The sequence below is a fragment of the Ochotona princeps genome, chromosome X (genome assembly GCF_030435755.1).
Source record: "Ochotona princeps isolate mOchPri1 chromosome X, mOchPri1.hap1, whole genome shotgun sequence".
Taxonomy (NCBI): Eukaryota; Metazoa; Chordata; class Mammalia; order Lagomorpha; family Ochotonidae; genus Ochotona; species Ochotona princeps.
The window spans coordinates 81,901,720-81,914,297 of record NC_080865.1 but is presented as its reverse complement, the minus strand read 5'-3'; positions in this window follow the sequence as shown (position 1 = coordinate 81,914,297).

Here is a 12,578-nt window from a genome sequence, read left to right as displayed (position 1 = left end):
CTGCGTGACCTTCATGTGTCCTCTCTCTCCTCTTTTTAGACTATTCCCAGAAACCTACACAGGGTTCTGCTTCCCTATCAAGAAAACATCTTTAACTATCCTTTGTAGGGCAGGTTTGGAAGAGTCATATTCTTTTCACTTTTCTTTACTGTGGAAGAATTTTATTTCATTTTCAAAGACAAAGGAAAATTTTTTGGGGTACATTATCCTGCTATGACAATTTTTTGCTTTTAGAATCTGGAATATGCCAGTCCATTCTCTTCTGGCCTGTAGAGTTTCCTGTGAGAGGTCTCCTGTAGCTTTAATTGGCATTCCTTTATATGTCAGTTGATTTTTTTTCCCATGCACATTTAAGGATATTTCCCTTATGTTCAATTGAAGAGAGCTTGATGATCATGTGTCATGGTGAAGATGGCTTTTGGTCAAGCCTGTTGGGAGTTCTTAGTCATTCAGTAGCACTTCATGGTGTTGTTAATTTCTTTTTTTTTTCTTCCTGTTGTTGATTTTGTATTGGGGCTTTTCATTTAAGGGAATGTATAGTAACTGTGTAATGGAGACTAACATATCCAGATGTGAGGATACAATGCAGTATGCATCTCTACTTCTAGACAAAGATAGACTCCCAATGAAACTGTTTACTATATTTTGACAATAGGATGCTGGACTCTCTGCCATTGTCCATGGCCACAATGATGGACATATGACTGTGTAGGAAGAACTATACTATAGTAATGATATAGTGGAACTCAGTGAGGGGAAAAGGGGTTGGGGAGAGGATAAGGTAAATCCCAGGGCCTATGGAACTGCATCATGAAATGATAACAATAAAAAGAAGCAAACTTTTGGGCCCGGCGGCGTGGCCTAGCGGCTAAGGTCCTAGCCCTGAACGCACCGGGATCCCATATGGGCGCTGGTTCTAACCCCAGCAGCTCCACTTCCCATCCAGCTCCCTGCTTGTGGCCTGGGAAAGCAGCTGAGGACGGCCCAAACCCTTGGGACACTGCACCCATGTGGGAGACCCAGAAGAGGTTCCTGGTTCCTGACTTCGGATCGGCGCAGCACCAGCCATTGTGGTCACTTGGGGAGTGAATCAGTGGATGGAAGATCTTCCTCTCTGTCTCTCCTCTTCTCTCTGTATATCTGACTTTGTAATAAAATAAATAAATCTTTAAAAAAAAAGAAGCAAAATTTTAAAAAGAAAAAGAGGTATGTGTTTAGGTATCAGTATTATCCTCAGTATCATGCATCTGAATTTATCCACCATGGCTACTACCCAAGGAGGCAGAGACCGTGACTGAATTGTCCAGGGCAGGGAAAAGCACTAGCAAAGAGCAAGCATTTGGAAAATGTTAGGATATCTAGGAATGTATGGGACCCAGAGATAGCTGTTTTATAAGTTTTCATAGATTAATAATGGCTGCAGGGTGAGTTGAATACATTTCTATGTAAAGGCACAGAAGAAAAACGCATGATAGGAGAGAACAGACTCCTTCATCTTCAAGAGTTCTATGTGCACACTAACCACTAGATGGCCTGGTAGGGAATCAGTCATTCCAGTGTTGTTTTTGTGACACGCTGTTATAAAATCACTATATTTGATTGAGGCAAAGAAAATAAAACTTTCATCCGCTCTGTGGGCTTTTACTTGTCTGAAATAGTGCCCTCCATACATTTTTTTAAACATTTTTTTTAAGATTCATTTATTTTTATTGCAAAGTCAGATATACAGAGAGGAGGAGAGACAGAGAAGAAGATCTTCCGTCCGATGATTCACTCCCCAAGTGAGCGCAACGGCCAGTGCTGCGCTGATCCGAAGCCAGAGCCAGGAACCTCCTCCAGGTCTCCCACACGGGTACAGGGTTCCAAGGCTTTGGGTCGTCCTCGACTGCATCCCCCAGGCCACAAGCAGGGAGCTGGATGGGAAGTGGAGCTGCCAGGATTAGAACTGGCACATGGGGGCCCTGAGTGGTAGCGTAATGGTTAAGGTCCTCGCCTTGCATGTCTGGGATCCCTTATGGGCACCGGTTCTAATTAGACAGGTTCAATTAGAATTGGACAGGTTCTAGGTTTGTGCTCTGGGCACAGCAACTACTTTTCTTAAAAAAAAAAAAAAAAAGGATCATAGCAGCCTCAGCAGTGAAATTACACAGGACATCAACTAATTACATAGTTGATAATGTTGTAGTGGCTAGTGGCACCAAAAGCAGGACTGGTGATACCAAGAAAGAACATAGAGGGTTGCCTCAGTATTAATGCAGGACTGCGGGCCCTCAGTGGCAACCATGACCCCGAAAAGAGAGGTCAGAAAATTCTGTGATTAGTCATATTCAGGACTTGTCTCTATCAGTAACACAGCAATCAACTAGCCATGATCAGCATCAGAGGGCTGGCATACGGCACAATGGTTAAAATGCCACACAGGATACCTTCATTCCATGTCAGAGAGCCAGGAATGAGTCTGAGCTTCCTATTAATGTATACTGTGGGAGGCAGTAAATGATGGCTCACATGCTTGGGCTCCTGGTCACCCCCATGGGAGATGCGGACACAGTTTCTGCCTCCTGGTTTCAGACTTCTCAACCCCAGATTTTGTGGCATTTGGGGAGTGAACCAGGGGATGGAAGATAACTGTGTACATGTGTGTCTTTCAGTTCATACATTCATGTGTGTATATATATACATATACATATATATTACATAAGATTATGTTACACTGTATATATATATATATACATACATATATATGACATAAAATGTTAGGCTATGTCAAGTTTATTTGTGTAGTGGATGATATTAAATAAGCTTCAAATCGACTGCTTTAGAAATGTTCCCAAAGTCACTGCTACACTGGAACAGTCAACAGAAACTTACCAATACTCAAAGGTGGCAGAAAAACAAATAAATGCATTGCTCTAACCTCATATAAACATACATGCACTTCAATTTCTTTTCAATTGGACTCCAAAAACGTCTGTTTTCACTGCAACACTACTCAATCTGAGACAAACATAGTAGAGGGAAAGAAGGTCTTAACCAACTTCATGGCAATTTATTTTCACAAATGCTGCAAAAACAAATTTTAGAAAGTTATAGTCATGTGAACTCTTAGGGCTCTTCTCAGGGGCTTGAAAACTTCTGATGCAATGAAAGGTGTCTCAGATGTGGGCTTCTTCAGTGTCAAAGGAAATCTACACATGATTACAAGTTTATGGAAGGAACTACATGAGACAGTTGACACGAAGGTGCCAGGTATGGGGGCAAACTCTAAGTAATTATTGCTTTTCTCCTTCCTTCCCCTGGTCAAAACAATGTCTGTATTATTCTGCATGACACAAATAAGAACCGGACTCCTGTGTGGCAACGTCTCTGCATAAAATTATATATGAGGGGCCCTGCGCAGTAGCCTAATGGCTAAAGTCCTCGCTTTGTATTTGCTGGCATCCCATATGGGAACCAGTTCATACCCTGACTGTTCCACTTCCCTTCCAGCTCCCTGTTTGTGGCCTAAGAAAGCAGTAGGCCTTGGGATCCTGCACTCACGTGGAAGACCCAGAAGAAGCTCCTGCCTCTAGGTTGCTGACTTCAGATCAGCTTGTCTCTGACCATTGCGGCTACTTAGGGAATGAACCACTGGATGGAAGATATTGCTCTCCATCTCTCCTTTTCTCTGTAAATTTGACTTTCCAATAAAAATAAATAAATCCTTTTTTAAAAAAGGAACTACATATAAGAAAGCAGTCCAGGGGGTATGCATTGAGACATAGCCAGTAAAGCCACCACCTGTAATTCCAGCATCCCATATGCAGCCAGAGTTACAAAGAGGGAGAGACAGAAAGATCTTCCAACTGCTGCTTCAGTTTCAACAGCCAAAGCCAGGGGCTTCACTTGGGTCTCCTATGTAAGTGTAGGAACCCGAACACTTGGACCATCTTCCACTGCTTTCACAGGCCATTGCCAAGAGCTAAATCAGAAGCAGAACAGCTGAGACTAGTGGGGCAGTGGGGACCAGAGCACAAATGGCCCACAGCATTGGCACCAGCAAAAGAATACTGTTTTTTAAAAAAGACTTATTTATTTGAAGGCAGTGAGAGCTCTTCTCTTCCCGAATGGCCTCAATAGCTAGAGAACTGGGTTGGTCCAAAGCCAAAAGCCAAGAACTTCTTCCAGGTATGTTAAATGAGTGCAGGGGCCCCAGGACTTGGGCCATCCTCTGCTATTTTCCCAGGCACATTATCAAGGAGGTGGATCAGAAGCAGAGCAAGCAGGATGTGAGCAGCCAGGTGCTCATACAGGACGCTGGTGCAGCAGGTAAAGGCTTGGTGTGCTATACCATGGCACCAATCTCGCAAAATATTAATTTGAAAGCTCAGCTTAAGTTCAAGTCTCCCTAGTTTCCAATTCGGCTTCACAAAAGTGTAGCTCTGATAGACAGAACTCTCCTTAGGAAACAAAGAAAGCGGAAGGTATGAAAAGAGTGTTTTCTAGCGTGGAAGAAATTGGGCAGCATGCAATTTTAACACACCTTAAATCTTCACATGTAGTAGATTCAAAGTTAATAAAGCAGTTTTTTCATATACACATTTAAAGAACCATAGTATTGGGGTTGGCATTGTGCCGCTGCTTACAACACGGGCATCCCATATTGGAGTGACAGTGCAGACTACTCTACTTCTGATCCAGCTCCTTGCTAATGAGCCTGGTCAAGAAGCAGATGGTCCAAGTACTTGGACCAATGCCCTCCATCCCTTGCCTCTTCTCTCACCTTGAAAGGTGCTGCTCTGCAGCCACCGCTACTGTGAAGATCTGATACTCTTTCTTTTTTTAAAGTGTGAGCAAAAACCTCTCAACAAGGAGGCTTTAAAAAACACTATTTAGGGCCCGGCCGCGTGGCCCAGCGGCTAAAGTCCTCACCTTGAACGCGCCGGGATCCCATATGGGCGCCGGTTCTAATCCCAGCAGCTCCACTTCCCATCCAGCTCCCTGCTTGTGGCCTGGGAAAGCAGTTGAGGATGGCCCAATGCATTGGGACACTGCACCCACGTGGGAGACCTGGAAGAGGTTCCTGGTTCCTGGCTTCGGATTGGAGCGCACCGGCCTGTTGCGCTCACTTGGGGAGTGAATCATCGGACGGAAGATCTTCCTCTCTGTCTCTCCTCCTCTCTGTGTATCTGACTTTGTGATAAAATAAATAAATCTTTAAAAAAAAAAACACTATTTAAAAGTCAGAGTTACAGGCAGAGGGGAAAGAGATTTATTGCTCTATAATTCACTACCCAGATGCCTGCAACAGCTGGAGCTGAGCTGATTTGAAAGCCAGAAGCTTCTTCCAGGTCTCCCACATGAGCACAGGGGCCCAAGCACTTGACCCATCCATCTCCTGCTGCTTTTTGTAGGCCATAGCAAGGAGCTGTATCGGAAGTGGAAGTGGAGCAGTCAACAATGCAGGCCCCAATGAGAAGGATTTTGACCCTTTATTTTTTTAGCCCTTTCCCTGGAATGGGGCAAGAAAAACTCTGAGGGCAGACTCTTCCAGTTATACTTTCATGCTTTTTCCCAACCTCTGACAAAATGTATCATTGGTATTCATTCTAGACTATCAGCCCATATTCTCTGACATGGTTTAAAAGTATACCCCAGGGCCCGGCGGCGTGGCCTAGCGGCTAAAGTCCTTGCCTTGAAAGCCCCAGGATCCCATATGGGCGCCGGTTCTAATCCCGGCAGCTCCACTTCCCATCCAGCTCCCTGCTTGTGGCCTGGGAAAGCAGTCGAGGACAGCCCAAGGCTTTGGGGCCCTGCACCCGCGTGGGAGAGGTTCCTGGTTCCCGGCTTCGGATCGGCGCACGCACCGGCCCGTTGCGACTCACTTGGGGAGTAAAACAAGGGATGGAAGATCTTCCTCTCTGTCTCTCCTCCTCTCTGTATATCCGGCTTTCCAATAATAATAAAATCTTAAAAAAAAAAGTATACCCCAAAAGTTCATGTGCTGGAATCTTTGACAGCAAGAAGTTCCTAAAAAGCCTGCAAAACATTCAAGAGAAAGACCGACAAAGACTTGTCTGAGATGTGGTTCAGACTACATCAATCAGGTCAATTTGACTTGAATGATAAACACGTAGGATCTGTTTGTTTTAGCTGTCTGAAGGAACCTTGAGCAATCTTTTCTTCTTTGTATTTATTAAAGGCAGAGGGACACACACACACACACACACACACACACACACACAAAGAGGGGTGGAGAGAGAATCTCCCATCTGCTGGTTCACTCCACAAACGTCTAGGCCAAAGCCAGAATCCAAGCACCTTATCCAGCTCTCCCACGTGGGTGGCAGAGCCCAAACACTTGGACCATCATCTGTTGCATTAACAATTGCATCAGCAGGGAGCCAGATCAGAAGCAGAGCAGCCACAACTTAAACTGCAACTCCAATATGGGATGCCGCGTCACAAGTGATAGCTTAACTCTGTGTGCCACATCACAGTTCCCAATCCTTTGTTCTTTACATATTCCTTATCTATTCTCAGAAATCTTCTTACTGAAAATCAACAAGTAGTCTTCTCCCCAACAGCCTCTTTTCAGAGACCATACTCCCCACCCTCCAACCCTGGTCTGTGCTGAGGTGTTTACAGCTAATCATGCTACAATTAAAGTTATCTCTGATTAGTGAGAAATCCACCCCCTACTTACCTAAATCCCTCTTTTTCAGACTAAGTCAATATATGGTCACTGTGTAACACATCAATTCACACTGGAATTTGATTCCTTCGGGACACTTCTCAGACTCATTGAATGTCACTGTCTCCCAGGTCTGGGTCACTCATATTCCTCCCTTAATAAGCCTTATACTAACCTATTTGCAATTCTATTTATTTTCATCAATACTTAAATCCCCAAGGGCTTAGGTAATGAGAACTCCAGCCCCACAAGTGGATTAAGTCTGTTTTCCCAGGAACTACTTTGTTACAAAAGTAAGCTCTGAGGCTGGCACCATGGTATAAAAGCCTAAGCCTTCACCTGTAGCACCAGCATCCCAAATGGGCACTGGTTCAAACCCCAACTGCTTCACTTCTGATCCAGCTGCCTGCTAACAACCTGGGAAAGAAGTAAAGGATGGTCCTAGTTCTAGGAGGGCCAAGCACCCACATGAGGGATCACAAAGAAACTCCTGGCTTCGGATTGACCCAGCTCCGGCCATTGTGGCCATTTGGGGAGTGAAACAGTAGTTGGAAGATCTCTGTCTCTCCTTTTTGCTCTGTTGTAACTCTGCCTTTCAAATAAAAATAAATAAATCTTTAAAAAAGACTTTCATTGTCTGGCACAGCTTAATGTAATTATCAAGATGGAAATTTCACTGTGTTTTCCTTTCTTTTTATTACTTGCAAACAATAATAATTTCCTATACCTTTTCCTATAACTTAGAAACAATATTTTTGAAATGTTAAAACAATTTCCATACCCCCTTTATCCTTCTCTTTGTCTCCTATTTCTAAGGCAATACTTATTTGGAGGAAAAGTCAGTCACATTCATGTTAATCCAATCCTATTAAAAACAACGGTTATGATATCTTGTCAAAAAGTTTTTGAAGTCAGTCTGTTGTATCTACTGAATGTTTTATCTGATTGTTATGTAATCTTTCACATAAATATAGTTAACTGGGTAAACATTATAGAAATCATATTTCTACTAACAGATGTTTTTATTCCAGTACCCTTTACAACTTTTCTGACATAACAGACTCTCCAGTTCCTGAGTGATCCCCACCGTCAGATAAACAAAAATATTTGAATTATGAATATTTTCAAACACACACACAATTATATAAGACTAGTGCAATGAAGTTCCAGGCATCCATAACTCATGCCATTATATTCTGCCAGTCCTAATTATCACGCTTTAATTTAGTTTCATCATTTAGAGAAAATTTTGGGCATTAGGCTCTAAGTAACAATACAACCAACAATACAATACAATACAACCAACAATACAACAGTCCCACTTGAAATAAAGCTGTTACTCAGGTAGCATCTCTGTTTTCGGATTTCCCACCTCTAACCAACCTGCCCTCCAGCCCCTCTACTTGGAACCCTTGAACTGTTACCATTTGTCCCAGATAACTAATCTAATCACCTCGACCACATAAACGTTAGACAACAGGACTTTTAGATTTAGTATTGCTGATATTGCTAAAAATCCAAATTATCATGTTAGCAAGTGTTAGCCCAGCAGTTAAGATTTCCACATGAGACTGCTTGGATTCAGTACCTACCTCTAGCTCCTGACTCCAGCTTCCTGAAATACAGACCCTGGGAAGCAGTTGATTATGGCTCTCAAGTAGTTAGATTCTTACCAACCATGTGGGGGACCTTCACTGAAAATGGATTTTAGGCGGAGAATGCAAGAAAAAGCAAGGATCAGAGGGAACAAAATGAAGGATGACCGAGCTATGTACTGCAGGCAGAAGCCAAGTGTTCTGCGAACTTTGCTAGGGCATTCTGCTTTCAAGGCAGTAGTTAGCAAAAAGCTGAAGCCCAGAGATGTTGTTCTTCAGATATAGCAGAGGTCATTAGCGAAAGTCAGCAGCGGCCAGAGAAGGACTGAGACAGACCTAAGAATGGAAGCTAGGAGACAGTGATACTTTATCAACAGGATTTGCAATGGACAAGGCCAGAGCTCCATGCACCACACGTTCCTAAGGTACTTTGGCCACGTGTTCTGCTCTCATTTCTTTGGGCATACAAGGATCCACCTGAGGACCTCCCGGCTGGCAGAGTAATTAGTCAGTAAACAAAACCCTGCAGGAGAATTCAGTTGATATGAAATAGGGTTCCCCAAATGAATAAAGGCTGCCGAGGCAGGCACTGGGTTGATTCACCCTTTCAAAACTTCTGTCTCTTCTTTTCTCATTATGCTTCACCCCCTATTCAAACTCTGGTTCATGCTGTGCTAGCCACAGCTTAGAGATAATGGGAAGGAATGCAACCGTTCTAAGCTCTAAGCTCCCTTTGCAAGACTCATAGCCTTTTATCTTCCTAACAGCCTCAAGGATAACACAATTTCCATTTGATACACTAAGAAACTCAAACCTCAGAAATCCTGTGGCTCAAGACACCTATCTCATAATAGTTGAGGGACAAAATTGACTCGCACCTGCCTGACCCCTACCTAAGAGATAGTGTCAGGAGCACTAGGCATTAGCACAGGAGATTGATGGGAGTCCCAAGGATAATACCTTTTGAGGTATACATAAGCCTGCAAATGAATGGCACTTTGTAATGCGACTCTCTTTCTCACCAGATGGTCTCTTAAATTAGTTGAAGCTTTAGAGCCTTAAATACAAAACAGGCAGATATCTTTTGATTATAATACAGCAGTTTGGATTTAGTTGCCAGTGTTATAATGAACATTTCTTTTTTTTTTTAACCTCTTTTTTTTTTAATTCATTAATTACATTGTATTATGTGTCACAGTTTCATAGGTACTGGGATTCTCCCCACCCCTCCCCAAACCCTCCCACCATGTTATGTATGTTATATAATTAACATTTCAGAATGGGATTGACTTACAATATTTCTGTAAGTTCTTTGTGCTTGATCAGCCCAGCCCTAAATGCCTGGCTGTTTTTTTTAAATGTTATTATTCATTTATTATTTGAAAGGCAGAGTTACAGAGGGAGAAGGAAAAACAGGGAAAGGTTTTCCATCCACTGATTCACTCCTGAAATGGCCACAATGGCCAGAGCTGGGCAATTCCAAACACAGGAGCCAGGAGCTTCCTCTGGGTCTGCCACATGGGAGCAGGGGCCCATGGACTTGGGGTCCTCCTCTGCTGCTTCCCAGGACATTAGCAGGATGGTGGATCAGAAGTAGAGTCACCAGAACTTGAACAGGTGCCCATACAGGATACTGGCATCACAGGTGATAGCTTAGCCTGATGCACCACAGCACTGCCCCCCAGGCTGCTTTTTATTACTATGATTCTCATTTTCCAGATTGGTAGGTATAGGGCTTCCTCCATTTCTTCCCCTTTCCTCCTCCTTCTTCTCCCCTCCCCATTGTCAGTTGCATAATAATATAGTCTTTCAGGGCCCAATGTGCTAGCCTAGTGGCTAAAGTCCTCACCTTGCATGTGTGGGGATCCCCTATGGGTGCCTGTTCGTGTCCCAGAGGCCCCACTTCCCATTCAGCTTCCTATTGTGGCCTGGAAAAACAGTATAGGGCAGCCCAAAGCCTTGGGACCCTGCCTCTGCATGGGATACCTGGAAGAAGTTCCTGGTTCCTGGCTTCAGATAAGCACAGTTCCAGGTGTTGTGGCCACTTGGGGAGTGAACTCCAATACTTAAAAAAAAAAAAAGACACTATTTTTAAAAGTCATTTGAAAGGCAGAGCAACAAAAAGAGAGAAATAGGAGAGGGACAACAAATCAATTTTGCACACATTAGTCTGCCAAGGCTAGCGCAGGCTGAAGCCAGAACACAAGAACTCTATCTCGATGGCATCAGTGTCTTTCTGGCTTTGGGTGAGGGCCTCTTACAGCATGGCACATGGCATAACATTACAAGGTACAGTAAGTGTGCCTGCCTGATTCTTTCTGCTTCTTGTAAAGCCACTTCATCACCTGATCCGATTCTAATTCTTTCCAAAAGACCCCGTTTCCAAATACCACCAATATATGATTTTGGGAGATTAAGTTTCTTTTCTTTTTTTTTTTCCTGATCCCTCCCCTCTTTTCTTTTTTGAAAGGCAAAGTTAAAGAGATAGAGAAAGGCAAAGATGGAGAAAAAGACAGAGAGAGAGAGACATCATCTTTCCACTGGTTCATTCCCCAAATAGCTGAAATGGCTAGAGATGGGCTAATCTAGAGCCAGGAACTTTTGAATCTTCCACATAGGTGCAGGGCTAAAAAGACTTGGGCCATCTTCTGTTACTTTCTCAGGCCATTAGCAAGGAGCCTGATTAGAACTGGTGTCCGTGCAGGATCCCAGTGCATGTAAGAAGAGGATGTTAGCCATTATGCTACTGTGCCGGGCTCAGCCAGGATTTTTTTCAATTATTATTTATTTGAAATGCAGAGTTAGAGAGGTCAGACAGAAAGAGACAGAAATCTCCCACCTGTTGGTTCATTCCTGAAATGATCACAAAGCCCAGAGCAGGCTGGGACAGTTTGAAGCCAGGAGCCTCTTCTAGGTCTCCCCCGCAGTTGCAGGGGCCCAAGCACTTTGTCAGTCTCTGCTGCCCTCCCAGCAGATTAGAGGGAGCCAGACTGGAAGTAAAGTAGCAAGGACTCAAATCAGTGCTCACATGGGATGCCAGTGCTGCTGGTGCAGGCTTAGTCCACTATACCATGGCACCAGCCCCCTATAACTGCCCTTTTAACTACTTCAAAGACATAAAGAGAAGCAGAGATCTTCCATTAGTTTGCTTCTCAAAGGCCTGTATCAGCTGGGCCTGGGGCAGCCCAAAGCTAGGAGCTGGGAATTCAGTCTAGGTCTCACATGTATTTGGCAGGTACCCAAGTACTTGAATCATCACCCACTGTGATGAGAAGTGGAGGCAGGGCAGGGATGATCCCAAGTAGCATCTTAACCACTACATTAAATGCCCACCCCAATGACTCATTTTTTTGAGCTTTATTTATTCTTATTGGAAAGGCATATATACAGAGAGGAAGAGAGACAGAGAGAAAGATCTTCCATCTGCTGATTTACTCCCAAAGTGGCCGCAACGGCTGGAGCTGCACCGATCCGAAGCCAGGAGCCCGGAGCCTCTTCTGGGTCTCACTTGCAGGTGCAGGGTCCCAAGGCTTTGGGCCATCTTCAACTGCTTTCCCAGGCCACAAGCGCGGAGCTAGACGGGAGGTGGGGCTACCTGGACTTGAAGCAGCACCCATATGGGATCCCAGCACTTGCAAGGCGAGGACTTTAGCTGCTAGGCCACCATGCCAGGCCCACAAGGAACTTGGTCTCTTGTTCACGGTCTCTGAATTCTGAGCACCGTTTTTATCTCTTTCCTTGGTCCCTTTTTACAAGAAGAGACTGGTTATCTTCATTCTATAAATGCATTTTATTTGCCTTTTCACCTTTTTGTTCCTCTAATAATAAAGACCCTTTAACTGGTTCTTCTTCCAATTCAAAAATAATAAATGCTTATTGCAACCTGTGAGACAATGCAATAAAAGCCTGTATTAAGGGCTCGGCGTGATAGTGTAGTGGTTGAAGTCCTCACCTTGCATGTGCCAGAATCCCGGTGGCCCTGCTTCCCATCCACCTCCCTGCTTGTGGCCTGGGAAAGCAATAGAGGATAGCCCTAACCCTTGGGATCCTGCACCCACGTGGGAGACCCAGCAGAAGCTCCTGGCTCCTGGCTTCGGATTGGCTCAGTTTCAACCGTTGTGACCACTTGGGGAGTGAATCAACAGACAGAAGATCTTCCTCTCTGTCTCTCCTCCTCTCTGTGTATCTGCCTTTCCAATAAAAATAAATAAATCTTTTTTTAAAAAGCATTTGTTTTCACTAAAACTTACTCGTGTGTATTATTTTGTAATTTGTTTCACTTATATATGTACATGTATTCATACAGACAA